The sequence below is a fragment of the Aegilops tauschii genome, chromosome 2 (assembly GCF_002575655.3).
Source record: "Aegilops tauschii subsp. strangulata cultivar AL8/78 chromosome 2, Aet v6.0, whole genome shotgun sequence".
Lineage (NCBI taxonomy): Eukaryota > Viridiplantae > Streptophyta > Magnoliopsida > Poales > Poaceae > Aegilops > Aegilops tauschii.
The window spans coordinates 398,995,122-399,021,941 of NC_053036.3; the positions used below are offsets into that span (position 1 = coordinate 398,995,122).

General features: G+C 45.9%; 2 long non-coding RNA genes and 1 other non-coding gene across 3 annotated transcripts; all 3 read left to right on the forward strand.

The window, feature by feature from the left end:
• The first annotated feature begins 7,588 nt into the window (after window positions 1-7,588).
• LOC120974582 (uncharacterized) lies at window positions 7,589-11,789 on the forward strand. The gene is made up of 3 exons (XR_006671068.2): window positions 7,589-8,496; window positions 8,584-9,175; window positions 9,965-11,789. It is a non-coding gene; the product is annotated as an uncharacterized lncRNA (long non-coding RNA).
• Window positions 11,790-16,063: 4,274 nt separating this feature from the next.
• On the forward strand, window positions 16,064-19,617 carry LOC141042031 (uncharacterized). Its single transcript, XR_012203837.1, has 3 exons — window positions 16,064-16,512; window positions 16,600-17,191; window positions 17,982-19,617. It is a non-coding gene; the product is annotated as an uncharacterized lncRNA (long non-coding RNA).
• A 3,620-nt stretch (window positions 19,618-23,237) lies between these two features.
• On the forward strand, window positions 23,238-23,310 carry TRNAK-UUU (transfer RNA lysine (anticodon UUU)). The gene has a single exon. It is a non-coding gene; the product is annotated as a tRNA-Lys (tRNA).
• Window positions 23,311-26,820: the final 3,510 nt, after the last annotated feature.

Consider the following 26,820-nt stretch of genomic DNA (forward strand, 5'->3'; position numbering starts at 1 on the left):
CGTGCTCGGTCAAATTTTGGGGCCGTTAGATCTGGAGACGCACATCTCAGCGCGCGATTCTGAAAGCATCCGTCTTTTTTGGTTTCGGGTTTTCTGTTCGTGCCTTTTTACGGGGTGTGGGTTTCAGTGTTTTCCCTAATGACTGACCCGGGTGGTGGTGGTGGGGGGGGGGGGGGGTGGGGTGGGGGGTGGAGAGGGCTTGGTGTCTTCTCTTTCTGGATTTTCCTATGCGTGTGTCACTTCATCAGTTTTGCCTCTGTCCCCAGTCAAGGAGAGAGGGGCGAGCTGCTAGTTGGGGGAGAGAGGTGGAAATGGAGGGGAGGGGCCGACCGGCGGCAGCGAAGTAGTCTCCGCGCACTGATTTCCTGAAAGAAAAAAAAACAGCCGGTTTGGGTCTGTTAGTACTCGACACGGTTGAGGTCTGTGTTGGGGTGTGGTTTGTGTAGAGAGCAGGGGTTTCAGGAAATCGGTAGGGAGCTGTTCTGTACATGGTCTGCTTGTATGTAGAGTAGCCAGCCCTGTGTGTTCTCATCGATTTAAGTCAAGTGCTATGCTAGAAGTGGACATGTTTGTATGCTTATCTGAATTTAAACCGGAACCAGATGCTTGAGGTGGTCAGGTTTCCCAACCTAGTTTTCTTGATGTGGTCAGGCTTTCAAAAAAGCATTTGGGGTATTAGTTAGTTGAGCTCTAGCTTTTTCAGAAGACCACCACCGGTGAATGGGTACAGAATTTTGCATGTCATTATACACTACTGTTTTTTCTTTGATACCACTGTTTGCGCCACTAAAATCTTCATTTCTTCTTAGGATAGCAAAATTTGCATGTGTATACTTATATTTGCTTTTGCTGAGTGATGCTGTGTTTACGAGAGCATTTCATAATAAAATTTGTGTTTGAGGTAAGAATTATATCTTCATGTGATATTCTCTGTCATCTATCTCTCCATTTTGTTGCACAGATCCATATCTGTTTTTCTGCCTATTCTTAATAAATTTTATTTTAGACAATCATGGAGGCCCTCACCTGCCCCATTTATATAAATGAAACCAACTTCGCACACAACAATCTTCTTCATAAAATGTACTGCCTCTGTAAACTAATATAAGATCGTTTAGATCACTAAAGATCACTAAAGTAGTAATCTAAACGATATTATATTAGTTTACAGAGGGAGTATTAGATTACCAATCAATGAGGCAAGCTACCTCTGGCTCTGCAAGTTTTTTCTCTTCCGAATTTCTGTAGCTATTTTGTTGCCCCTAATTATCTATACCGATTCATAGCTAAAGTGAGCGGTTAGTTTTGTACTAACATGACAGCCCATCAATATTTCTTGTCATTCTTCAGTTTACTTTTTAGCCCCTCGGTATGTATCTTTTTTCTTCAGTTTATCTATTTTTCTCAATTTGTTATCAGTCTTTTTCAGTCAATGTTTAGTTCCCTTGCCTATACAGTTTCTTTTCATTTAGTCAGTGTTTCAATTGTTCAATTTTACTTGTGCATTTGATTTTCAGTCTCATGTTTCATTATTCATTCTTCAGTTAGTGAGATCTTTTTCCCACGGCTCTTGTAGTTAGGACTTAGGACAATGACCTCTTATTTTCAGAATTTTACGTGTAGCATTATTCAGTTTGTTTTTGTTCTATGCAGTTACTTTTTATTTAGTTCATGTTCAGTCCTTTATGCTCATTGTTCATTAAGTCAACATATCTATGGAATTTTCGTTTCTATATCAGTTTTAATTTATTTGCCTTATCTTCTTCAGTACTCCCTCCGTCCCAAAAAGCTTGTCTTAGATTTGTCTAGATATGGATGTATCTACTAGATACTCCCTCCGTCCCGAAAAGCTTGTCTTAGATTTGTCTAGATATGGATGTATCTACTAGATACTCCCTCCGTCCCATAATGTAAGACGTTTTTTGGGACGGAGGTAATATATCAGTTAATCTTCAGTTTTCAGTCTATAAACAAGAGTGTCATCACTCACTTTATTTCTTCTTTATTTAGTTCTCTTCAGTTTGCTCAGTCTTGTTTAGCATTTCTCTCAACCCCTTATTTCCTCTTTAGCCAATTTGTCTATTATTTTGTTCTTTCATTCACTCAGTTTTAGATTTTCAGTGCACACATACAAGGCTGTGTTTTTGCCTTTTGGAGCAGAACCCCGCATGCTTTTATCTCAAATTTTTTTCTCCTTTCCCCAGGCTAGGGGTATCATCCAACCTTTCTCTGAAAGATTAAAAGAGTCTAATTAGTTTCACTCTGTAGAATTTTTTCAGACTCTAGGTTTTGGAAGGGTATCACCAAAGAACTAGCTATGGACAGGGGTGCGTGGAAGCTTGCTATCCATGTGCCATAGCCATGAGTTGGTCGCGAGATCTTATGGGTTTCACCTCTAGCCTACCCCAACTTGTTTGGGACTAAAGGCTTTGTTGTTGTTGTTGTAGGTTTTGGAAGGGTAGGTAGCTCTGGTTGTCCATTTAGGTATAGCGTTATTATGTTGATGCATGCATGCCTCTAATTTAAACATGAGTATTGTATCTAATTTAAACATGGTTCTGGCTGTCCATTTTGTCAGTTTCTTTATTCTGTCTTTGGTTTGGGTATCATTTCTTCTTCAGTGTTTCATTCTTCTTCAGTATTCAGTCCTCCATTTTTTTCGTGAGTATTCTTTTCTATGTCTATGGGATAGAATGCAACAAGTAGTCATACGAGACGGGGATTTGGATCATTTGCCCCACTTTCCATGGGGTTTGATGATTTGCCCCAGGGTTGTCTCAATGGCGAGTGGCCCCGTCCCCACCCGTCAATATCGGGGGGGGGGGGGGGGGGGGGGGGGGGCGGCAAATGATCAAAGTTAGAAGTAAAGTGGGGCAAAAGATCCAGTTTCTCCATACGAGACTATCTTCGATTTGATTTACTTTCTTCAGTTTATCCTTGTTACTGTTAAGTTCGCAGTGGTTCAGTTTCTATGATTTAGCCTTTAACTTTAGTTAGTTCAGTTCTCCCAGTCATGTTTTGTCGTCTATCTGATGAGATTATCATCATCAGCTTTGGTTGGTTCAGTTATCATTTATTTCTTCAGTTATTCATTATTCCTTAGTATTACATATTTTCCCATTCTTTGAGCTTACATCATTGTTCGATCTCCCAGTCTCCACAGTTTTCTTCAGTACAATTTTCAGTACTTATCGTCTACTCCCTCCGTCTCATTATGGGACGGAGGGAGTACCATTTTTCCAGTTTCGATTTCTTCAATTTCGTAAGTTTCTTCTTCATTTTGTTTCTTCATTATATACTTCTTCAATCTACTTTTCAAATCTTCCCTTGTCACTTTTCATTCTAATCCTTCTGTTCTGGGTCTGTGTATTTTCTATCCTTTTTCATTGTCTTTCGCCATTCTTCCCTTGTCAATCCGTGCTGGTGTCGTATGGACTTTGTGCAGAGAAACAAGTGAGCAACACCTCTGTTTTATTTCGTCTACAACATTTTTTCCATTTATTTAGCCGATTTTTTTGGGTTCTCTTTTGTTCTGATGTTGATTAGTGATTACTCCCTATTTAAAGAGATATAAGAGCATCTCGCAAAAAAAAGGAGATATAAGAGCATTTAGATCACTATTTCTTTAGAGGGAGTACCATATAACTTCTAACTGGTTTTGTGTCTGCAGAAAATCGATAAGTACATTGCTTTTGAGCTCAACACCCGAGGGTGGTTGCATTGGCGATTACACAAATTCAGGCATATGAAACTACACCTGACGAGCTCGTGTATCTTTTAAAGGCGGGATGTATTGTCGTTTTAAGGCTGACCTCAAGACAGGAATAGCTTATCAATTGTTTTCGGTGCTCTCTAGTATTCATGTAAGCATGATGGTTCTACTGTCGAATTCCATGTTGTGAGGGCTAGGGTTTGTATTAGGCTGTCGCCATGAATCTGGAGCTACAAGGAGTAGAATGACGAGAGGAAGGGGATCAGCTCAAGCAGGAGCGCACGCCACACACGCAACACACTAGCCGTTCTGCCATCGCCATTCGAATCTTATTGCTTACCGGTTTAAGTACAAAGTTATTGGACCCACTCTGGCCCAGCAAGCCAGCCGGAAGGCGAGGTTGCCTCTTGGGCCGGCCCATTGTTTGAGCCTCCTCTTGGCGCTTGTCTCTGCCGCTGACAATCCCTCCTCCCTTGACACGGCTTGACCCCAAGCCTGAGCTCTCAGGAACCTTTGCTGAAGCGCAACCTTGTCTTCCCAGGTAGCCAGCTCCGCTGGCGCCGAATTCCATTTGATCAGGACCTGAGCAACTGAATCAGAGCCACGACGCGCCACTCGTTGATGCAAGACTTGCTCAGGGATTTGGAACTGATCGTCAGGTGAGGGAAGAAGAGGTAAAACTTAACAGTCTGGTGTAAGCACTTTCTTCAGCAGGGAAACATGAAACACAGGGTGGACCTTACTGTAGAGGGCAAGTCCAGACGATAGGCTACTTGCCCAATCCGTTCCAGTACTTCAAATGGACCATAAAATTTGAATGCCAGTTTATGATTTGCCCGGGGAGGTACTAACGACTGAAGATACAGTTGCAGTTTAAGGAATACCTTGTCACCTACTGCAAATTCTCGATCATAGCGGTATTTGTTAGCTTGGTGTTTCATCCTTTGTTGAGCTCGGAGCAAATGCTGCTTCACTGAGTCCAGAACTATAGTACGATCAAATAGCCATTGTTGCAAATCACCATTTTCAATTGTATCATCAGCAGAGAGGCCAAAGTGGCGAGGAGCGTGCCCATAGATAATCTCCAATGGTGTCTTTCTTGTCGTTGAATGCCAATTGGTATTATACCAGTATTCACACAGAGGGATCCACTTTGCCCAGTGGGTCGGGTGTCCACTGACGAAACAGCGCAAGAAACACTCCACTTGCTGATTTACTCGCTCGGTTTGCTCATCAGACTGTGGGTGTCGAGCTGAGCTCATCTGAAGTAGTATGCCTGATTTCTGAAAAGGCTCACTTCAGAATTTGCTAGTGAAGATTTTGTCACGGTCAGACACAATGGAAAGGGGCATGCCATGCAACTTGTAGACAAAGTTCAAAATGCATCAGCCACAGATTTAGCAGTAAACGGATGGTGCAGGGGAATGAAATGTCCATACTTGGACAACTTATCAATGACCACAAGCAAGCAGTTGTAACGCCCTGATGGAGGCACTCCTTCCACGAAATCCATCGTGACCATCTCCCAAGGAAGAGAAGGTATGGGCAGAGGCTGAAGTAGACTAGGGTAAGGCACTCGTTCAGGTTTAGCCCGCTGACAGGTAATGCAGTGTTGCACATAGGATTTGATGAATCCCCGCATTTTCTTCCATCTGAACAGCTCCCTGATACGTTTGTAAGTTACTGGAAAACCTGAGTGGCCGCCCAATGGGCTGTCATGGAAATCAGCACAAATTTTGCTGTGGAGGGAAGGACTGTTACCAACCCACACACTTTTTCCTTGCCTGAGTATTCCAGCCTTAAGAGAGAACTTGTCATTGGAGGTGGGAGACACTGTGAGTTGCTGCATCAGTTCAGTTGCAAAGGGGTCATTGCAATAACTCTGTGCAATTTCATCCAACCAAGCTGGTTGTGCAACAGAAAGGTGTTGCAGCTCTGGCAACACATCAGTAGCTATGGGAGTTCTCCTGGACAAGGAATCTGCAGCACTATTTTCCACACCTTTCTTGTACTCAATAGAATATTGCAATCCTAGCAGTTTAGTCAAAGCCTTCTGCTGCCATCTGGTGTGCAATCTTTGTTCAGTTAAACAAGCCAAGCTCCTTTGATCAGTTCTGATGACAAATTCAGATACTTGCTGATATTGTCTCCAACGCTCCACTGCCAACAAGATTGCAAGATATTCCTTCTCATATACAGATAAAGTTTGATTTCTAGGTCCCAATGCTTTACTGACATAAGCAATAGGATGCCCTTTTTGCATTAGTACTGCTCCGACCCCTATATCACAAGCATCAGTTTCCACCACAAATTTCTGTGAGAAATCTAGCAATGCTAGCACATGAGCTGAGATTAGGGCCTGTTTCAGGAGTATGAAAGCTTGTTGTTCATTATCTGTCCAATGGAATGGTACCCCTTTTTTCAACAGGTTTGACAAGGGTTTGCTCAGTATACCATAATGGGAGATAAATTTCCTGAAATATCCTGCAAGACCCAAGAACCCTCCAACTTCTTTAGCAGATTGAGGTACTGACCATTCCTTTATAGCAGATATTTTAGCAGGATCAGTGGCCACTCCCTGCCCACTGATAATGTGTCATAAATAGGCAATCTTGGTCTGAGCAAAAGCACATTTAGATAGTTTGACCTGCCACTGGTGTTGAAGAAGTAGTTTCAAAACTTCAGCCAAATGTTGCAGGTGCAATTCATAAGAAGCACTGAACACGAGTATGTCATCAAAGAAGACCAATACAAATTTCCTAATGCATGGAGCCAATGTGTCATTCATCCCAAAGTTGAAAGTGTTAGGTCCACCAGTAAGGCCAAATGATAACACTAAAAATTCAAAGTGACCAATATGAGTTTGGAAAGCAATCTTATGTTCTTCTCCTGGTGCCAGCCTGATCTGGTGATATCCTGATCTCAGATCCAACTTAGAAAACCAGCCAGCACCTGCAAGCTCATCCAGCAGTTCATCAATAATTGGGATGGGGTACTTGCCTTTTATGGTGATAGCATTTAATTTCCTATAGTCAAATGCTGGTCTCCATGTTTTATCCTTTTTCTGCACCATAATCATGGGTGAAGAGAAAGCACTATTGCTAGGTCTGATAATCCCAGCTGCAAGCATTTCTTTGACTTGTTTCCCCATTTCATCTTTTAGGACTGGAGGAATTCTGTAAGGTCTGCTCTACACAGGTTGAGCTCCAGGAATTAAGGGAATTGTGTGGTCATATTTTCTTCGAGGAGGAAGACCAGTTGGAGCTTCAAATACTGGAGTAAATTGTTGTAATAGCTCCTTAACTTCAGGAGGTATATCAGTCTCATCAGTATTTTCAGTGGCTAACATAGCTGACAGTTCAACCAAAGCAATCATTTGAGGAGCAGCATCCTGGCCCAGTAGTGTGATATTACTCCCCCCTAACTGAAATGACATCCAATTATCAGCCCAATCAATTTGCATGGGGCTATGAGTAGCTAACCAGTCCAAACCCAATATGCCATCATATGATCCCAGAGCAAATATCTTAAAGTTGCTGACAAATTCATGTCCATCACAGCACCAACTGCCATTCAGTAGCTCTTGGTTGCAAGAAACCATATCACCAATAGCTACTTTGACCATCCTGACTGGCATCTGGGAAATCTCCTTAACTGAATCTGCAATTGCACAATCCTGAAATGTGTGGGTACTACCTGAGTCGACCAGGAACACAAGAGATTTTCCTTTGCAGATAAACCTTCAGTTTCATAGTGGTAGTTGCTGGAGCTGATAAATCCCCCATTGCTGCAGCAGAAATACTAATGGCATTTGCTTCAGCACTGTAACGGCCCGAGACCGACTCTCCAGACGCCTGCCATGTTTTGCGTGACCGTCGTGTGTTTATTTTTTTTGTTGCTTTCATCATGTCTTCATTTGCATTGCATCGGCACTCGTTGCCGTCATTGTTTTTAAAACATGCATCCGCTCGTAGTTGCCGCGTTCCCCCTTGCTTTCGTGACCGTTCCGAGACCAACCTTGTTCTTCGTTTTCCCTCTTGCTTAAACCGAAGTCCCTCTTTGCACAGTGCATCGCCCCCTCGCCCGTGTCCGAAACTTCCCCGAACCCGAATCGGACTATCGTTACCATTGGGTTCGGATCATCCCCAAACATCTATAAAACATCACCGTTTTCTTTGTTGGACTCTCCTAGCTTATTTTTCTTAACCGTCCGATTTAAATCGGAGGGACCAAATATCCCCTAACCTAAATTCATCTGCTATATATATTAGTCTAACCCTAGCCTTGTCCCATCCAACCATCAAATCCTCCCCGCCGCCGCCAGCCCACCTGGTCTCCTCCTCGTCTTCCCCACCGAGCCAACCACCATCCACCTCAGATCCGCCCCCTCCAACCGTAGCCTCCGACCAACTCCCGTGATTTCCGCGCCACCCAAATCACCAGCAAGCCGCAGCCTCCTCCTTCCCGCGCCTGCAACCAGCTCCTTATCCCAAGTGTCCCCGCTTTCCGGGCGCGTCCCGCACCAAGGAGAGGAGCTCCTCGAGCCCCTCGGCTCCAGCGCCTGGCCTCGACTACAGCCGCCCTGCCGGCGAGCTGCACCACAGATGAGCCCCGCGCCGCCCCTTCCTTCCTTTCCTGCTTCTCTCTTCTCCCTCTCACATCTCTCGCTCTCTGCAACAGGAACATCATGGAGCCCCGCAGCAGATGCTCGCCGTTGCCGCTGCTCGCCCCGCGTCCCCGAGCACCTCGTCGCTGCTGCCCAAACAACCGCCGGCGACCAGCAGGTCACCAGCGCCACGCCCCTGTCTTCCTTCTTCTTCCCCTGCTCCACTTCCTCCTTCCTTCACGCGCCCCTCTCTCTCGACCTGCAGGAACCATGGTGCGCGAAGGCCTCCGAGCTCGCCCACCTCCTGGTTCCGACGACCGCTGCTGCGTGGTCACCGGAGGACGGCGCCGCTGTCGCATGGGAGCTACTAGGTCGCCCTGGCTCCTCCTTTTCTTTCCCGTTTCCTCTCCCTGTCTCTCCCCTCTGAATTCGTTCTCTCTCTGTATTTCTTCACAGGAGTCGAGTCGCCGTCGTCCTGTTCGACTCCCACCATCAGGAACCGGCTCCCCTCGTCAGATCCGGTGGATCCTCGCCGCCGTCCGCCGCCTATAGGCCCCATCTCGCCGCACTCCCTCCGTTCCTTGCGCCCACGTCGCCGAAGTCCATCGCGCCCAGCCGCTGGCGTTTGAACCTGCTGCTGTTTCTGTTCTTCAGAAACGAGCAGCAGCAGCTCGCTCGCCTCATCCCTGCGTTGACCCGCGCGCTGCCTCGCTTGACCGGTCTCCCCTCCTCGCTGTTGACAGCATCAAGGCCCAGCGCGCCTCAGCCGCATGCATCGACCGCGTGGACCAGGAGGCCTCGATCGCCTCCAGCCAAACCGCACCAGGCCCAGATCTGCCAGCTCTCTGAAGCCCAATGTGAGCAGCCCCCTGGCCTTTCCTCTGCTGGGCTTCCTATTCCAGATTCGGCCCAGTGTAGTTTTTTTCCATGTCTGCGATTTTAGCTATTTTTCCAGGAGTTTACAGATTTACAGAAAAGTCCCTCTAGATCATGCATATAATAACTCAACAACCGTGCATCGGATTAAAATGATTTATATATGTAAAATGCTTAGAATTTTATCTAGTTTCACATTATGCCACTTTCATCTATGTTAAAAATGTTTAACTTGCTGTTTGTTTAATTTTGCATAAATGCCATGTTAAAATGCTTTATTTCATAACTAAATAACCGTAGCTCCATTTTAAATAAACTATATATGTAAATTGTCTAGAAAAATGCATAGATTAACATGGTGCACTTTATTTTGCTGTTTAACAACATTAAAATTGCGTTTATGGCAGAACAGTACCAAATCTAAAATATGCACATGGGGATTTCCCGGAATTGTTGTTTGTTGTTCCGGCCTCATTTAAACTTGCCTAAATAGGTAGTTTTCATATGCTTCACCTCTTGCCATGTTTAACAACATTTAATATTGTTGGGTACATAAACGAGAGAGAACTAAATAATTGATGTGGTGTTTCTCCAATATGCAACTCGTTGCTTATTGAGCTCCACTTAATTTGTAGTGTTGTTTGTTGCACTTTGCCATGCCATGCTCATTAAATCAGACATGCACCATACTTGTTTCTGCATCATGCCATGTGTATGTGGTGGTTGTTTACTATGTTGTTTGCTTCTTTCCGGTTTGCTTCTCTCGTTAGCTTCGGTTTCGTTCCGGAGTTGTGAGGATTCGTTCGACTACGTCCGTTTGTCTTCTTCATGGATTCGATCTTCTTCCTAGTGGGATCTCAGGCAAGATGACCATACCCTCGAAATCACTTCTATCTTTGCTTGCTAGTTGTTCGCTCTATCGCTATGCTTGCGCTACCTACCACTTGCTATACCATGCCTCCCATATTGCCATGTCAAGCCTCTAACCCACCTTTCCCAGCAAACCGTTGTTTGGCTAAGTTACCGCTTTTGCTCAGCCCCTCTTATAGCGTTGCTAGTTGCAGGTGAAGATTAAGTTTGTTCCTTGTTGGAACATGGATATCATGAACTTTGTTGGGATATCACAATATCTCTTATTTAATTAATGCATCTATATACTTGGTTAAGGGTGGAAGGCTCGGCCTTATGCCTGGTGTTTTGTTCCACTCTTGCCGCCCTAGTTTCCGTCATACCGGTGTTATGTTCCTTGATTTTGCGTTCCTTACGCGGTTGGGTGATTTATGGGACCCCCTTGACAGTTCGCTTTGAATAAAACTCCTCCAGCAAGGCCCAACCTTGGTTTTATCATTTGCCTACCTAAGCCTTTTTCCCTTGGGTTCTGTAGACTCAAGGGTCATCTTTATTTTAAACCCCCGGGCCAGTGCTCCTCTGAGTGTTGGTCCAACTTGTCAGTCGCCGGTGGCCACCAGGGGAAACTCTGGGCTCGCCTATCGGAAGCTTGGACAATCCGGTGTGCCCTGAGAATGAGATATGTGCAGCTCCTATCGGGATTTGTCGGCACATTCGGGTGGCTTTGCTGGTCTTGTTTTACCATTGTCGAAATGTCTTGTAAACCGGGATTCCGAGACTGATCGGGTCGTCCCGGGAGAAGAAATATCCTTCGTTGACCGTGAGAGCTTATAATGGGCTAAGTTGGGACACCCCTGCAGGGTATAAACTTTCGAGAGCCGTGCCCGCGGTTATGTGGCAGATGGGAATTTGTTAATATCCGGTTGTAGAGAACTTGACACTCGATTTAATTAAAACGCATCAACCGCGTGAGTAGCCGTGATTGTCTCTTTTCGGCGGAGTCCGGGAAGTGAACACGGCTTTTGGGTTATGTTTGACGTAAGTAGGAGTTCAGGATCACTTCTTGATCATTGCTAGCTTCACGACCGTTCCGTTGCTTCTCTTCTCGCTCTTATTTGCGTATGTTAGCCACCATATATGCTTAGTCGCTGCTGCAACCTCACCACCTTACCTTTTCCTACCCATAAGCTTAAATAGTCTTGATCTCGCGGGTGTGAGATTGCTGAGTCCTCGTGACTCACAGATTCCTCCAAAACAGTTGCAGGTGCTGACGATACCAGTGCAGGTGATGCAACCGAGCTCAAGTGGGAGTTCGACGAGGACCTTGGTTGTTACTATGTTTCGTTTCCTGATGATCAGTAGTGGAGCCCAGTTGGGACGATCGGGGATCTAGCATTTGGGGTTGTCTTCTCTTCTTTTGGTTCCGTAGTCGGACCTATGTGTGTACTCTGATTGATGTATGAATTTAATTTATGTATTGTGTGAAGTGGCGATTGTAAGCCAACTCTTTATCCCATTCTTGTTCATTACATGGGATTGTGTGAAGATGACCCTTCTTGCAACAAAACCATAATGCGGTTATGCCTCTAAGTCGTGCCTCGACACGTGGGAGATATAGCCGCATCGTGGGTGTTACAAGTTGGTAATCAGAGCCATCCCCGACTTAGGAGCCCCCTGCTTGATCGAATCGCTGGCGTTGTTGAGTCTAGAACAAAAATTGTTTTGAGTCTTAGGATTATATATATCGGAGAGTAGGATTCTTTTTACTCCTCAGTCCCTTCGTCGCTCGGTAGAGGCCTCCTGACGTAGAAGTTTTGACTCTTCTCTCCTCAAATTTCACTAAATTTTTTTTAAGGATCACGCGGGTATCTTGGAATTGTTCCGATGGTTTTGTGATGAGAACATTGTTCTTGGTGCCTCCTGACATTTAGGGGTTGTGGCAGTGTCCCGGGGAGTTGAGCTCTGAGGTGTTGTCGTCACAATTTTATCGCTGCAGTTCTGGAATACCTGAGTTTCGCCGACATCGAAAATTTCTTTTATGCAGTTGTTGGTGAAATTACCTCGACGCCACCCAGTACTGGGGCGGGAGTTCGGGAGTATTGCCATAACTCGTATAACGGATGCTTTTCGAAGGTTGAGGTACACGATTTCCAGAGTTTTCTTGGTTATGTGTTGAAGGATGGATACAGCTGGATCTAGGTATTGTTAGTTTGGGTGAGTTATATTGTGTCCCGTGTATCCCCAACACCTGATTGCATAACCAGAAAGTTTCGGGAGTTTATAAGTGGGAATTCAAGTAGCTCCTAGGATATCTTTTCGACAGATGCATGATATGAGATTGGGGTTCGACGTCTAGTGGTCCGCCTTTCCACGGTTGGTTTTACAGTGGTCTCATAGTGTCTTAAAGAGTCCTTGGCTATGCCGACTCGGGGACGCTTCGTATGTCATGTGCACTGCCTTGTACATGATGGTGCTGTACGATCGAGCCTGTGTGGGCCCCACCACGAAAACTTCGGACGAAATCTCTATCATATGTTTGTTCCGGCTTATTTTGCAAGCCAATCCTTTGTTTTGTCTTGAGTTGTGGTATTCGAGTTGCTTCATTGTCAAGTGTTGATCCATACCTTCCCTAAATGGTGTTCTCATATTTCTATGGGAGTGTTAATCCTTCTTGGTCATCAAGAGTGCCATCCCAATTCTATTTCTAACCGGTGCGCTTCTCTTCAAGATGATCCCATCATTCTCCCCATCCGCAAGATCAATTCTAAGTTCTCTCAATGATGTCTGTTTCATTCATCCCAAGTTGCCTTTGTTTTCCCGCCCTCCCACCCTTTTCTTCAAGGACTCAGATTTCTTAATCAAGTATCCTTTTTATTGTAGTCTCTTCATTCTTTTCTTTCAATGTTCTTATCCGGTGATTTCCCATGAAGATACTAACGGAGCTTCAAGTTTATTATTCTTCGTTCTTTTTTCTTCTCCGGTGGACTCAAGTCAAGCTTTTAGTGTTGATCGTATTCTTTTCCTTGTTTCAAATGCTTTCTCATGTCGGTGCATCTCTTAATCATCCACCTCTTGCTATTCATGTTATCTGGAGTGCTGAAGATATCTCAGAAGAATCGCATTTCCATTCCCAATCCGTTCAAGCTATCTCGAGGTTGTTATCTCTTTTGAGCCATTTAATTCAACCGGCGCAATCTTTCTTTTATCGTTCAACGGTGTATCTTTTGAGTGGGCCCTAACCCACAGGTCTTTTCCCAGGATCTTACCTAACTCTTCTAATTCTTTCCGGAGCTATTCCCAAATTCTTTTCGAAGTTTGACGTAAGAATGAATTATCATCAGTCAAATGTTTTTCTCCAAGATCTTTCAAACTCTTTTCATTGTTGGTTCAAAATTTTTAATTTTCATTCCGGAGTGCCTCAACAATTCATGGTGGTGTTTCTCGTTGTCATTCTCGGATCTTGAAGACCGAAGAGGAGTTCCTCTTAAATCCTTACCCGTTCTTCCAAAGATTCATAGTTCTAGCTTATGCCATCCTCTCATAATTGTTTTTGATTGTGAGAATTCTTTTCATACCCATCCGGAGCATTTCATGAGTTGTTTCCATTTCTTTCCTCCGAAGCCCATCATGTCATAATTACTCATTCCAGCTTTCAGCTCTTGTTCTCCAAATCTTACCGGTGAATCGTTCAAATATTCTCTAATCAGTTCGTGATCTCTTCGTTCTCATGTATCTAAATCCCCTCAAGTATCTTCATTCGTTTTCCAATTCTTCCCGGCGAATTGTGCCTTTGCTACTTTCATTTTCAATTCTTACGGTGGTTCGTTCAAGAGTTCTCTTCCTTGGTTATCATATCAATTTATTCGTTGTTTCAATCCTACCGGTGGTTCGATGAAGACCTTCCCAAGTTTGCGCAATATCTATCTTAATCCTTTCTACGAGAATAAGTAGTATGCAAAATCCGTTGCTTGTCATCAATCTAAATTGGTGAAGGCTAAGCATAATGTAATTCTTATTCTTGTTTCATCCAAGTGATTAATTCCTTATTCCAGAGATTCATCAAAAATTCTTGATCTCATTTGTTCATGTTTCTTTCCGGAGCTCCAAGTTATTTCAATTATATCATTTCAAAGCTTCATCTAAATCATTGCAAGGATCACCTTGTTCTTTCAACTTCTCTTCCTTTCTATCATTCTTTTATTACGGGAGTTCTTCATGGAGGCTCTACATGGTGGTTCATCAAGGAGTCTTTTCATTCTTCAATTGTTCTTCAAGATTTCTCTTGAAGTTAAGATCCGCCAAGCTATACTCTAAAATAAACATGGTGTTCAACACATGTTTTGTTTTGGGGAATTCAAGTATTCTTCATCTTGCATTCCAAAGTGCAATTCTTTCTCTCTTATGTTTTGAGGTGGTGTTATTTCATTCTTGACAATTTCCTTCATGTTTCATGATTCACAAGTTGTAAGGAATGAGATATTTAAACCCATCATTTCCTTCCTTGGTGTTATCTTGGTATAGATTTCACCTAAAGCCTTCCTTAAGGAATGTTGCTATTGTGGTGCTTACCTATGATCCAACTTTTCTCCTATCCTCTCGGCGGAAGAAGTTTTTCATCTTCTCGTCGATCTAAAGCAAGCAATTGTTTCCGTTTGTGGCAGAATTTCACCTCATAATTTTGAGATGTGTTCCATAAGCCCACAACAAGCTTGTTCTTTTCGTTGTTGATTTCCCAACAACTCCGTTATAACCTTCTTGGAAGGATGCTTTCCAAGCTCATTTGTGGCAGAAGTTGTCATTTTCTTCTCCATTCTTTATTCCAAGGATCTATCTTCTATTATTTATTTCTTCCGGAGGCATTGTGATGTTGCTCTCGTCACTCATCTTCTCGGTTTGTGAGGACCGTGTTATTTTCGTGCTTATCCATTTCCAACCGGAGTGTCGTGCCCTCTTTTCAAGTTCTTCCCGTTCTGTCAAGTTTGCCTCCCTTCTCAACCGGAGTGCTGTCTGAAATCTTTCTGACCCATTGTGCCATTCTTTCAATAGTTTTGGAGGCAGTGTGTTGTTGATTTCATTAAGTATCCTCTCATCTTGTAAAATTCATGTTCAATTCCTTCCATTTACAGTTGGAGTGCTGTCCAAATTATATCACCCTTATTCCTTCTCTATCTTGTTTTAACCAGAGTGTTGTCGTAATTGATCTTTATCCTTCCTTGTACATCTCATTTCAACCGGAGTGCTTGCATGTACTTCTTGTCCATCGTAACCATTTTTGTTTGTCTTTCAACCTACAAGGTTCTTGTAATGTTCCTTGTTCCTCTTGCTGAACGGAGTGTTTTAAATTTTGTTCACCTCCGTCGTGTCATTTCTTCAAGATTTGCGACCTCTCAAGGTTCAATGGTTTCACTCGTTTGTCAAGAAGCAACTTTGTTTCACCTCTTCCTCTTCCGCTTCTCTCCGGTGCCATCCTAGATCTCGGGACGAGATCCTCTTGTAGTGGTGGAGTGTTGTAACGCCCCGAGACCGACGCTCCAGACGCCTGCCATGTTTTGCGTGACCGTCGTGTGTTTATTTGTTTGTTGCTTTCATCATGTCTTCATTTGCATTGCATCGGCACTCGTTGCCGTCATTGTTTTTAAAACATGCATCCGCTCGTAGTTGCCGCGTTCCCCCTTGCTTTCGTGACCGTTCCGAGACCAACCTTGTTCTTCGTTTTCCCTCTTGCTTAAACCGAAGTCCCTCTTTGCACAGTACATCGCCCCCTCGCCCGTGTCCGAAACTTCCCCGAACCCAAACCGGACTATCGTTACCATTGGGTCCGGATCATCCCCAAACATCTATAAAACATCACCGTTTTCTTTGTTGGACTCTCCTAGCTTATTTTTCTTGACCGTCCGATTTAAATCGGAGGGACCAAATATCCCCTAACCTAAATTCATCTGCTATATATATTAGTCTAACCCTAGCCTTGTCCCATCCATCCATCAAATCCTCCCCGCCGCTGCCAGCCCACCTGGTCTCCTCCTCGTCTTTCCCACCGAGCCAACCACCATCCACCTCAGATCCACCCCCCTCCAACCGTAGCCTCCGACCAACTCCCGTGATTTTCGCGCCACCCAAATCACCAGCAAGCCGCAGCCTCCTCCTTCCCGCGCCTGCAACCAGCTCCTTACCCCAAGTGTCCCCGCTTTCCGTGCACGTCCCGCACCAAGGAGAGGAGCTCCTCGAGCCCCTCGGCTCCAGCGCCTGGCCTCGACTACCGCCGCCCTGCCGGCGAGCTGCACCATAGATGAGCTCCGCGCCGCCCCTTCCTTCCTTTCCTGCTTCTCTCTTCTCCCTCTCACATCTCTCGCTCTCTGCAACAGGAACATCATGGAGCCCCGCAGCACACGTTCGCCGTTGCCGCTGCTCGCCCCGCGTCCCCGAGCACCTCGTCGCTGCTGCCCAAACAACCGCCGGCGACCAGCAGGTCACCAGCGCCACGCCCCTGTCTTCCTTCTTCTTCCCCTGCTCCACTTCCTCCTTCCTTCACGCGCCCCTCTCTCTCGACCTACAGGAACTATGGCGCGCGAAGGCCTCCGAGCTCGCCCACCTCCTGGTTCCGACGACCGCTACTGCGTGGTCACCGGAGGACGGCGCCGCTGTCGCATGTGAGCTACTAGGTCGCCCTAGCTCCTCCTTTTCTTTCCCGTTTCCTCTCCCTGTCTCTCCTCTCTGAATTCGTTCTCTCTCTGTATTTCTTCACAGGAGCCGAGTCGCCATCGTCCTGTTCGACTCCCACCATCAGGAACCGGCTCCCCTCGTCAGATCCGGTGGATCCTCGCCGCCGTCCGCCGCCTGTAGGCCCCATCTCGCCGCACTCCCTCCGTTCCTTGCGCCCACGTCGCCGAAGTCCATCGCGCCCAGCCACCGGCGTTTGAACCTGTTGTTATTTCTGTTCTTCAGAAACGAGCAGTAGCAGCTCGCTCGCCTCATCCCTGCGTTGACCCGCGCGCTGCCTCGCTTGACCGGTCTCCCCTCCTCGCCGTTGACAGCTTCAAGGCCCAGCGCGCCTCAGCCGCATGCATCGACCGCGTGGACCAGGAGGCCTCGATCGCCTCCAGCCAAACCGCACCAGGCCCAGATCTGCCAGCTCTCTGAAGCCCAATGTGAGCAGCCCCCTGGCCTTTCCTCTGCTGGGCTTCCTATTCCAGATTCGGCCCAGTGTAGTTTTTTTCCATGTCTGCGATTTTAGCTATCTTTCCAGGAGTTTACAGATTTACAGAAAAGTCCCTCTAGATCATGCATATAATAACTCAACAACCGTGCATCGGATTAAAATGATTTATATATGTAAAATGCTTAGAATTTTATCTAGTTTCACATTATGCCACTTTCAACCATGTTTAAAATGTTTAACTTGCTGTTTGTTTAATTTTGCATAAATGCCATGTTAAAATGCTTTATTTCATAACTAAATAACCGTAGCTCCATTTTAAATAAACTATATATGTAAATTGTTTAGAAAAAATGCATAGATTAACATGGTGCAATTTATTTTGCTGTTTAACAACATTAAAATTGCGTTTATGGCAGAACAGTACCAAATCTAAAATATGCACATGGGGATTTTCCGGAATTGTTGTTTGTTGTTCCGGCCTCATTTAAACTTGCCTAAATAGGTAGTTTTCATATGCTTCACCTCTTGCCATGTTTAACTACATTTAATATTGTTGGGTACATAAACGAGAGAGAACTAAATAATTGATGTGGTGTTTCTCCAATATGCAACTCGTTGCATATTGAGCTCCACTTAATTTGTAGTGTTGTTTGTTGCACTTTGCCATGCCATGCTCATTAAATCAGACATGCACCATACTTGTTTCTGCATCATGCCATGTGTATGTGGTGGTTGTTTACTATGTTGTTTGCTTCTTTCCGATTTGCTTCTCTCGTTAGCTTCGGTTTCGTTCCGGAGTTGTGAGGATTCGTTCGACTACGTCCGTTTGTCTTCTTCATGGATTCGATCTTCTTCCTAGTGGGATCTCAGGCAAGATGACCATACCCTCGAAATCACTTCTATCTTTGCTTGCTAGTTGTTCGCTCTATCGCTATGCTTGCGCTACCTACCACTTGCTATACCATGCCTCCCATATTGCCATGTCAAGCCTCTAACCCACCTTTCCCAGCAAACCGTTGTTTGGCTAAGTTACCGCTTTTGCTCAGCCCCTCTTATAGCGTTGCTAGTTGCAGGTGAAGATTAAGTTTGTTCCTTGTTGGAACATGGATATCATGAACTTTGTTGGGATATCACAATATCTCTTATTTAATTAATGCATCTATATACTTGGTTAAGGGTGGAAGGCTCGGCCTTATGCCTGGTGTTTTGTTCCACTCTTGCCGCCCTAGTTTCCGTCATACCGGTGTTATGTTCCTTGATTTTGCATTCCTTACGCAGTTGGGTGATTTATGGGACCCCCTTGACAGTTCGCTTTGAATAAAACTCCTCCAGCAAGGCCCAACCTTGGTTTTACCATTTGCCTACCTAAGCCTTTTTCCCTTGGGTTCTGTAGACTCAAGGGTCATCTTTATTTTAAACCCCCGGGCCAGTGCTCCTCTGAGTGTTGGTCCAACCTGTCAGTCGCCGGTGGCCACCAGGGGCAACTCTGGGCTCGCCTATCGGAAGCTTGGACAATCCGGTGTGCCCTGAGAACGAGATATGTGCAGCTCCTATCGGGATTTGTCGGCACATTCGGGTGGCTTTGCTGGTCTTGTTTTACCATTGTCGAAATGTCTTGTAAACCGGGATTCCGAGACTGATCGGGTCGTCCCGGGAGAAGAAATATCCTTCGTTGACCGTGAGAGCTTATAATGGGCTAAGTTGGGACACCCCTGCAGGGTATAAACTTTCGAGAGCCGTGCCCGCGGTTATGTGGCAGATGGGAATTTGTTAATATCCGGTTGTAGAGAACTTGACACTCGATTTAATTAAAACGCATCAACCGCGTGAGTAGCCGTGATTGTCTCTTTTTGGCGGAGTCTGGGAAGTGAACACGGCTTTTGGGTTATGTTTGACGTAAGTAGGAGTTCAGGATCACTTCTTGATCATTGCTAGCTTCACGACCGTTCCGTTGCTTCTCTTCTCGCTCTTATTTGCGTATGTTAGCCACCATATATGCTTAGTCGCTGCTGCAACCTCACCACCTTACCTTTTCCTACCCATAAGCTTAAATAGTCTTGATCTCACGGGTGTGAGATTGCTGAGTCCTCGTGACTCACAGATTCCTCCAAAACAGTTGCAGGTGCCGACGATACCAGTGCAGGTGATGCAACCGAGCTCAAGTGGGAGTTCGACGAGGACCTTGGTCATTACTATGTTTCGTTTCGTGATGATCAGTAGTGGAGCCCAGTTGGGACGATCGGGGATCTAGCATTTGGGGTTGTCTTCTCTTCTTTTGGTTCCGTAGTCAGACCTATGAGTGTACTCTCATTGATGTATGAATTTAATTTATGTATTGTGTGAAGTGGCGATCGTAAGCCAACTCTTTATCCCATTCTTGTTCATTACATGGGATTGTGTGAAGATGACCCTTCTTGCGACAAAACCACAATGCGGTTATGCCTCTAAGTCGTGCCTCGACACGTGGGAGATATAGCCGCATCGTGGGTGTTACAAGCAGTAACTGAATCTTCTGAGTCACTGTGTTCAGATGGCATATTTTGTACATAATCCAACATCTCATGTACCACATGTAGCTGCACTTCCTGTTTGCATCTGTGTTCTCTTGCCCATCGCTCTCCACAAATGAAGCACAACCCTTTGGATTTTCTGTAAGCACGCAGAGCAGACCAATGGTTGTCAGGGGCAGTAGGGCGCTGCAACTCAGGGGAGCGTTTGTCCTCCACTGTTTTACTTGTCATTGTCCTGCTGGAGAACATCGAACTGCGTCTATTTTGGACTGCACCCATGGGCTTTGCTGAATTATCTCCCAATTCTTCAGTTAACAGGCCAGGGCGTATGCTGAGTCCAGGTCTGCAGGTTGTTGGATGCCCACCATGAGCCTGATTGACGGAGTTAATCCCTCCATGAACCGTGTCACATAATGCACTGGATTAGGATTAGTTTCATAAGCAGTCAACTGATCATACAACTTAGAAAATCGCTCCACATACTCTCCCATTGAATTAGTCTGACGCACATGAAACAGTTGCCTCAGGATATTCTGGTGCTTGTTACGCCCAAAGCGTGACTACAACATTTCACAGAATTCAGTCCAGGATATGTTAGGTGCCCGACACGCACTGATTCGAGCCAACGAGCAGCTGTGCCTTCAAAGAGGGCAGATGCAAACGATATCCACTGAACCTGCGGTGTGTTCCAAAACCTGAAGTAATCCTCACAGCGAGATTGCCATAATTTTGGATTCGAACCATCAAATCGGGGCAGTTCAATTCGGGGACCAAAACTCACAGCATCCGGTTGGTATTGCCGAAATCCTTCACTAACAAGCACAATCTGATGCGTTGATGGAATTGGATCGACAGACATACCTCGGGCAGGCGGGGGCACATACTTGGGGCCTGAATTTCTCTGCTCCGCTTTAGATCGAAATCCTTCAGATCCACTCGAGCCTGTGCGCAAGGTGGCCTCTCGCGGAGACGATGGTGCGGTTGGGGATGAAGCTGCTCCTCTGTCAGCTCCGATCTCGCCATGCAGTTCGTCCGGATCGACGCCTATGGACAGCTTGACGTCGTCGATGCGGCCGGAGAGCAGGTTCAGTTTGGAGTCGAGCTTGGCGAAGACCGTCGTCAACTCCTCGCTGCACTCCGCCGTGCTCTTGGACAAGGCGGCGTCGAAATCGGCCCGGAGGAGATCGTAGATCGCCTTCGTCTCGGGAGAAATTTTCTCCATGGCTTCTGCTCGTCGTCAGTCAGCGAGTCTGGTACGATGACGGTGGCCGGGGAAATCCAGAGCGGGAGGTGGCTAAGGGAAGGACGGCTCTGATACCAGATTGTGAGGGCTAGGGTTTGTATTAGGCTATCACCATGAATCTGGAGCTACAAGGAGTAGAATGACGAGAGAAGGAAGGGGATCAGCTCACGCGGGAGCGCACGCCACACACGCAACGCACTAGCCGTTCTGCCATCGCCACTTGAATCTTATCGCTTATAGGTTGAAGTACAAAGTTGTTGGACCCACTCTGGCCTAGCAAGCCGAGCCGGAAGGCGAGGTTGCCTCTTGGGCCGGCCCATTGTTTGAGCCTTCTCTTGGTGCTCGTCTCTGCCGCTGACACATGTCTTCAGTTTAGTCGGTTTGGGACATCAAGTTATTCAATTACTTATGTGTCACCAGTTACTTTGTGTGGGACACCATCTTTTATGTTTCATGAATATGTGTACATTTTGTATAAGTTATCAAATAGACCTAGACAATCATTTGTGAACGAATATACATGATGCACTAGGTTTTAGTTCAAATTTATATCCTTTATTTGGGACTTGCTGTCCATTCGGAAGAAAGCAAAACATTTTATAGTATTTCGGAAAGCAAGACATTTTTTTATAAGTGTAGAAGGTGTCCTGTGTTTTTTTGCCATGTAGGCACTAGGACCAGTAAAAAAAGAATCAGCTTGTAACGACGAAAAGGGCAGACCAAACCCAAAACTCTTTCGGGTTGAAAATATCCGTTAGAGCATCTACAACCGGGCGCTACAAACCCGTCTCATACGTCCGGGCGGGCTGTCTGGTCATGATTTTTCGACCCAAACGGGCCTCAAACGCCCGGGCTAACCGGCGCCACTCATATCTTGCGCAAATATGGGGCGGAGGGGGCGCCCGGGCGCGTTCGCCATGTAGGACAGACGATGGGGTCCCATGTGGACTAGCCCAGAAACTTGGTGGTTCGACGGACGCCTCCTTCGTCGTCGCGGTGTGAACGCCGCGTGGCGCCGCTCCGGCCCGGCGTCCGAGACCAAATCCACCTATTTTAGCCAGTCGACGTCCCGCAACCCTAGCCCATCCACCCCCTCTCTGTGCCGCCAGTCCGAGCACATCCACCTCCTCCCTCTCCTGCTCCGGCGCTCTGCCCATGCTCCGGCGCTCCGCCATGGTCCGGAGGAAGATCATCTACTATGCAATCCTCACGCCGGAGCGCTGTACGAGATCCAGCAGGAGATCGGGCCAGACAAGCCGCGTGCGTCGCCCGCATCGTTGTCGGGCTGCCTCCAGACTCGCCGGAGCCGGAGGAGGATGAGGAGGAGCCTGGGGAAGAGGAGAGAGAGGAGCTGGCTCCGATGAAGGTGGAGGAGGCGGAGCAGCCGGAGCCGGAGCTGCTGGAGCAGGAGCTGTCGGGTTTCAACATGGAGCAGGCGGAGGCGGAGTTCGCCGTCGCCCAATCGGAGGAGATGACGGAGCAGCAGGCCATCCTCGAGTCCATCCAGGATGAGGCCTATGTGGAGGCCAACCGGGCGTTCCTCCGGCAGGATCAGGCGGCGTCTGACGAGCTCTTTGCCGAACTCGATGTGGAGATAGAGGAGGAGGAGGAGGCCGGAGCGGAGCAGTCGGAGGCGCCGGAGGAGCAGCTGCCACCCATGCTACCGGAGCCGGGCACGGAGATCGTCGACATCTCCGACGAGGAGTAGCTAGGTGATCGACGTAGTAGTACGTAGGTTTATTTCATTTGCTTGTTTGGATTAAGAATCTAGTATGAGATGTGCGGATGCAACTCGTAAAATTTGAGACCCCCGGTCACTGCCTGCGGATGCGCCCGGATGCGTCCGCGGGCGTTTGAGGACCATATTTGACATATCCAGCTATAGATGCTCTTAGTGTCTCCCCTCCGTCGGGCCAGTACAATAAGGCTTGAACTACAAGTGGCTGAATTTGACGGGACAAAATTTTGACCGAGACTAATATCAAATTAAGTCGATTGATTAATAGCTAGTCCCTATTTGATTAATTCGTCGTGGAAACTTAGCCACAAAAGTAGGCAACAAAGGGGTGCAAGAAACACTTCAAAAACTAGTGAAGCGAATGAGATTATCATAATCCGTCATTACTAGATGTAGCATTGGTCTTTTCTGTGACAAATCACGCTTTGATGATTTTCCAACAAGCTTGAGATGGGAAACCTGCAAGATCACAGTGGGCTTGTAAACTCGGTTTGATATCCCCTCGTTTTTTATGAAAACCCTTGTTGCATATATAAAAACGTGAGCCGTCTTAGCTCAGTTGGTAGAGCGCATGGCTTTTAACCATGTGGTCGTGGGTTCGAGTCCCACAGACGGCGTATAATTTTTTCGACGCATTTTGGTTAGGGCGTTATTTTCTTTTGTGCTTTTGTTACATCACACATACACATTTTAAAGTGTCCATTTTGGTTAGGGCGTTCTTATTTTCTTTTGTGCTTTTGCTACATTACACATTTTGAAGTGTCAAAAACACAGAAATCCGTTGGTCTGGGAGTGTGTGCTCCTGCACGCGAAAGAAATATTTCAGAGTGTGAAAAATTTCCAAACAAAAATTTGGTGCATACATCTCGATATTATATGTGTGCAGGTTAAGTTTCGGAGAAAACTAACATTTTTTGTGGCTTGTGTAAAAAAAACAAAAGGATGTCTGGTGAAAATCATTTTTTAACACCGGATTTTGTCTTTTTTACACGCGACACATAAGTTGTTGGTTTCTTGTGAAATGACCTTGTGAGTACAATATCGTGATGTACGCGCCAAATTTTTGTTTGAATTTTTTTGAGATTTACAAATAGGTTTAAAACGCATTTTTAAAACCAGGAGCGCACACTCCCATGTGCCAAAACACCACTCTAGTCAAAAACATCTGATATTAATCAACATGTAGTACAAAATTGTTGCATTTTGGTTCATCTTATGAGATCAGATGTGTCCAAGCTTAATTACTACTCTATCTGTTTCTTTTTAGTTTACATATAAAATTTGGTCAATTTCAAGCTTTGAAAAGTTTGACTAACTTTATATTAAAAACTAAAACAATCAGAATATGACATCAATATCATCATATGCATCATGAAATATATTTTCATACTTTGCAGATGTTTATTTTTTTTAATATAAATTTGATCAAACTTTGCATAGTTTGACTTCAAACAGATTTTATATGCGGAGTAAAAAAAATGAAGGGAGTACTTGTACCACGATCTTGTTTGTCTTGTCAGATCAGATGTGTTCTGTGTTCAAGATCTATTTTTGCTAGCGGAATTCGTGATGGGATTTGCCTACCGGAGACCATAAATGTAGCTTCCTCTCGTCCGCTCCTCTAGTCTTTAGACGGCTAGTGCAAATTTTCTTCAGACTTCGCCGGTGATTCCGTGAATTCGTCTTCTCTTTGCCTGCCGGTGGTGGGTGATACAGAAGAGAATCCCGGTGCCTCCGCTCCGGTTAGTAGTTTAGGTTTTGCCTGCCGAAGACCACAATGTAGCTTCCTCTGGTCTTAGATGACTAGTGCAAATTTTCTTCAGACTTCACCGATGAGTCCGTGAATTCATCTTCTCTCTGCCCGCCGCTCTGGCGGTCGGTGACAGGGAGGAGAATCCCGGTGCCTCCACTTCGGTTAGTAGTTTAGGTTAGGGCATTTTAATCCTCACAGGTGCGGCGCTCGAGCAGATGGCGACACTTCTTCTAGTTTGTCTTCCGGGCTTGATCCTCCTCGAGTTCGTCCGTTTGGACTTAGTCAATGGAGCACTGACGTAGATTCCCATCCTTGGGATAGTGAGGTTAGGGTTTCTCGTTATGTGGCGAGATCTGGTGTCAGGTGCTTCATATCTATGCAAGGGTTCAACTGGGACGACTGTGGCTCTAGGGTGCTGGTCCTTAGGGACATGTGCGCGAAGACTTCCCGGCTGTCATCGGTAATGTCAAGCCTGCTCTGGTAGGGAAGCTGCAACAACGATGCGTTGACGGCTCATTCTGGCAGCAATAGTGATTGTTCGCTGTTTTCGAAATCTCGATGTATTTTTTATTATGTTTGAGATGCTTTCTACTTCCAATGAACTTTTATAATAGATACGATCATTTTCAAATAAATTTGTTCAAGCTTAATTAGAACTTGCAGCACGACCAGATAATTTTCTTGAAAACTTTCATGGCAAATCTCTCCAATAATAAATGCCCCATATATGCAGACTATCAACATACACATGCCTTCTTCTCGTCGGCGGGGAACCACCAGCAGTGAGCGTTGCCCCCCTAACTGACCCGCTTCGCCCACACCTTGGTAAAGCCTATCATCGCGACCTCCACCGCCAGACACACCACCGCACCGCACCACCATCAGTGCCCGAAAGCCACCTGAGATGGCCAACCAGTGCCGCCCACGCCAGATTGGATCGGCAGATCCACCGCCACAACCCTGAGGATGCCCTGCCCCATAGCACCACCGCTAGTCCCTCCCGTACCACGGGTAAGACCCCACGCCACTGCCAAGGTTACCCAGGCGCCACACTACCCTGTACAAGCGTTCCACCACCACACGGGGATGTCGGCCCGTGCCGAGCCCCACTGCGCCAAGGAGAGAGAGGACCCCGCCGCCACGAGCACCTACTAGGCTTTGCCGGCGACGGCGAGGGGAAGCAGGAGGCTAGTTGCCGTCGTCTAGGGTGTGGAGGGACGCGGGTGAAAGAGGAAAAGTCTCTTCCTCAGAAGTAGTACATGTTTTGTGTGAAAGTATATATTCTTTTCATGGTTATATGGGTCTCAATTTTTTTAACACGATACAGATAAAGACGCGCATACACTTATCCCTATGAACACACACGCACACCCTACCCCTATCAGCACCTCCGAGAGACTGAGCCGGCGAATCATCTTGAGACTGACGAAATCACCAAAGGCGCCTCGTGGTCGACGCAAACATCTCCTCCCACTGAACGCGCAATGCCGAAAATCCTGAAATAAATTCGAGCACCAGGACTTGAACCCTGATTGGTTTGGGATATCATTGTCCACCTAACCATCCAACCACGTGTTGGTTATATGGGTCTTATTTATATCATAAGATTATAAACAGAAGAAAAGACAACAAAACGCTAGTCTTTGCACAAATAAACACCAACGAAGAAAGAAAATTACAATCAAAACAAAAGAAACCCCTGCGCTTGACACCAACACATATTGTCACCTGCCTTCGCACTACTAGGAAAATGCTCATACATAGAAGTCTAGCAGTAGCGTTTGTTTGGGCCCCACGCTACTGGTAATTACCACTAGCGCTTGGTGAAGGAAATATGCCCTAGAGGCAATAATAAAGTTGTTATTTTATATTTCCTTATTCATGATAAATGTTTATTATTCATGCTAGAATCGTATTAATCGGAAACCTCAATACATGTGTGAATACATAGACAAACACAGTGTCCCTAGTGAGCCTTTACTTGACTAGCTCGTTGATCAAAGATGGTTAAGGTTTCCTGACCATGGACATGAGTTGTCATTTGATAAAGGAATCACATCATTAGGAGGTTGATGTGATGGACAAGATCCATCCGTTAGCTTAGCATATTGATCATTCGATTTAATTGCTATTGCTTTCTTCATGTCAAATATATATTCCTTCGACTATGAAATTATGGAACTCCCGGATACCGGAGAATGCCTTGTGTGCTATCAAATGTCACAACATAACTGGGTGATTATAAAGATGCTCTACAGGTATCTCCGAAGGTGTTTGTTGAGTTGGCATAGATCAAGATTAGGATTTGTCACTCTGAGTTTCGGAGAGGTATCTCTGGGCCCTCTCGGTAATGCACATCATAAGAAGCCTTGCA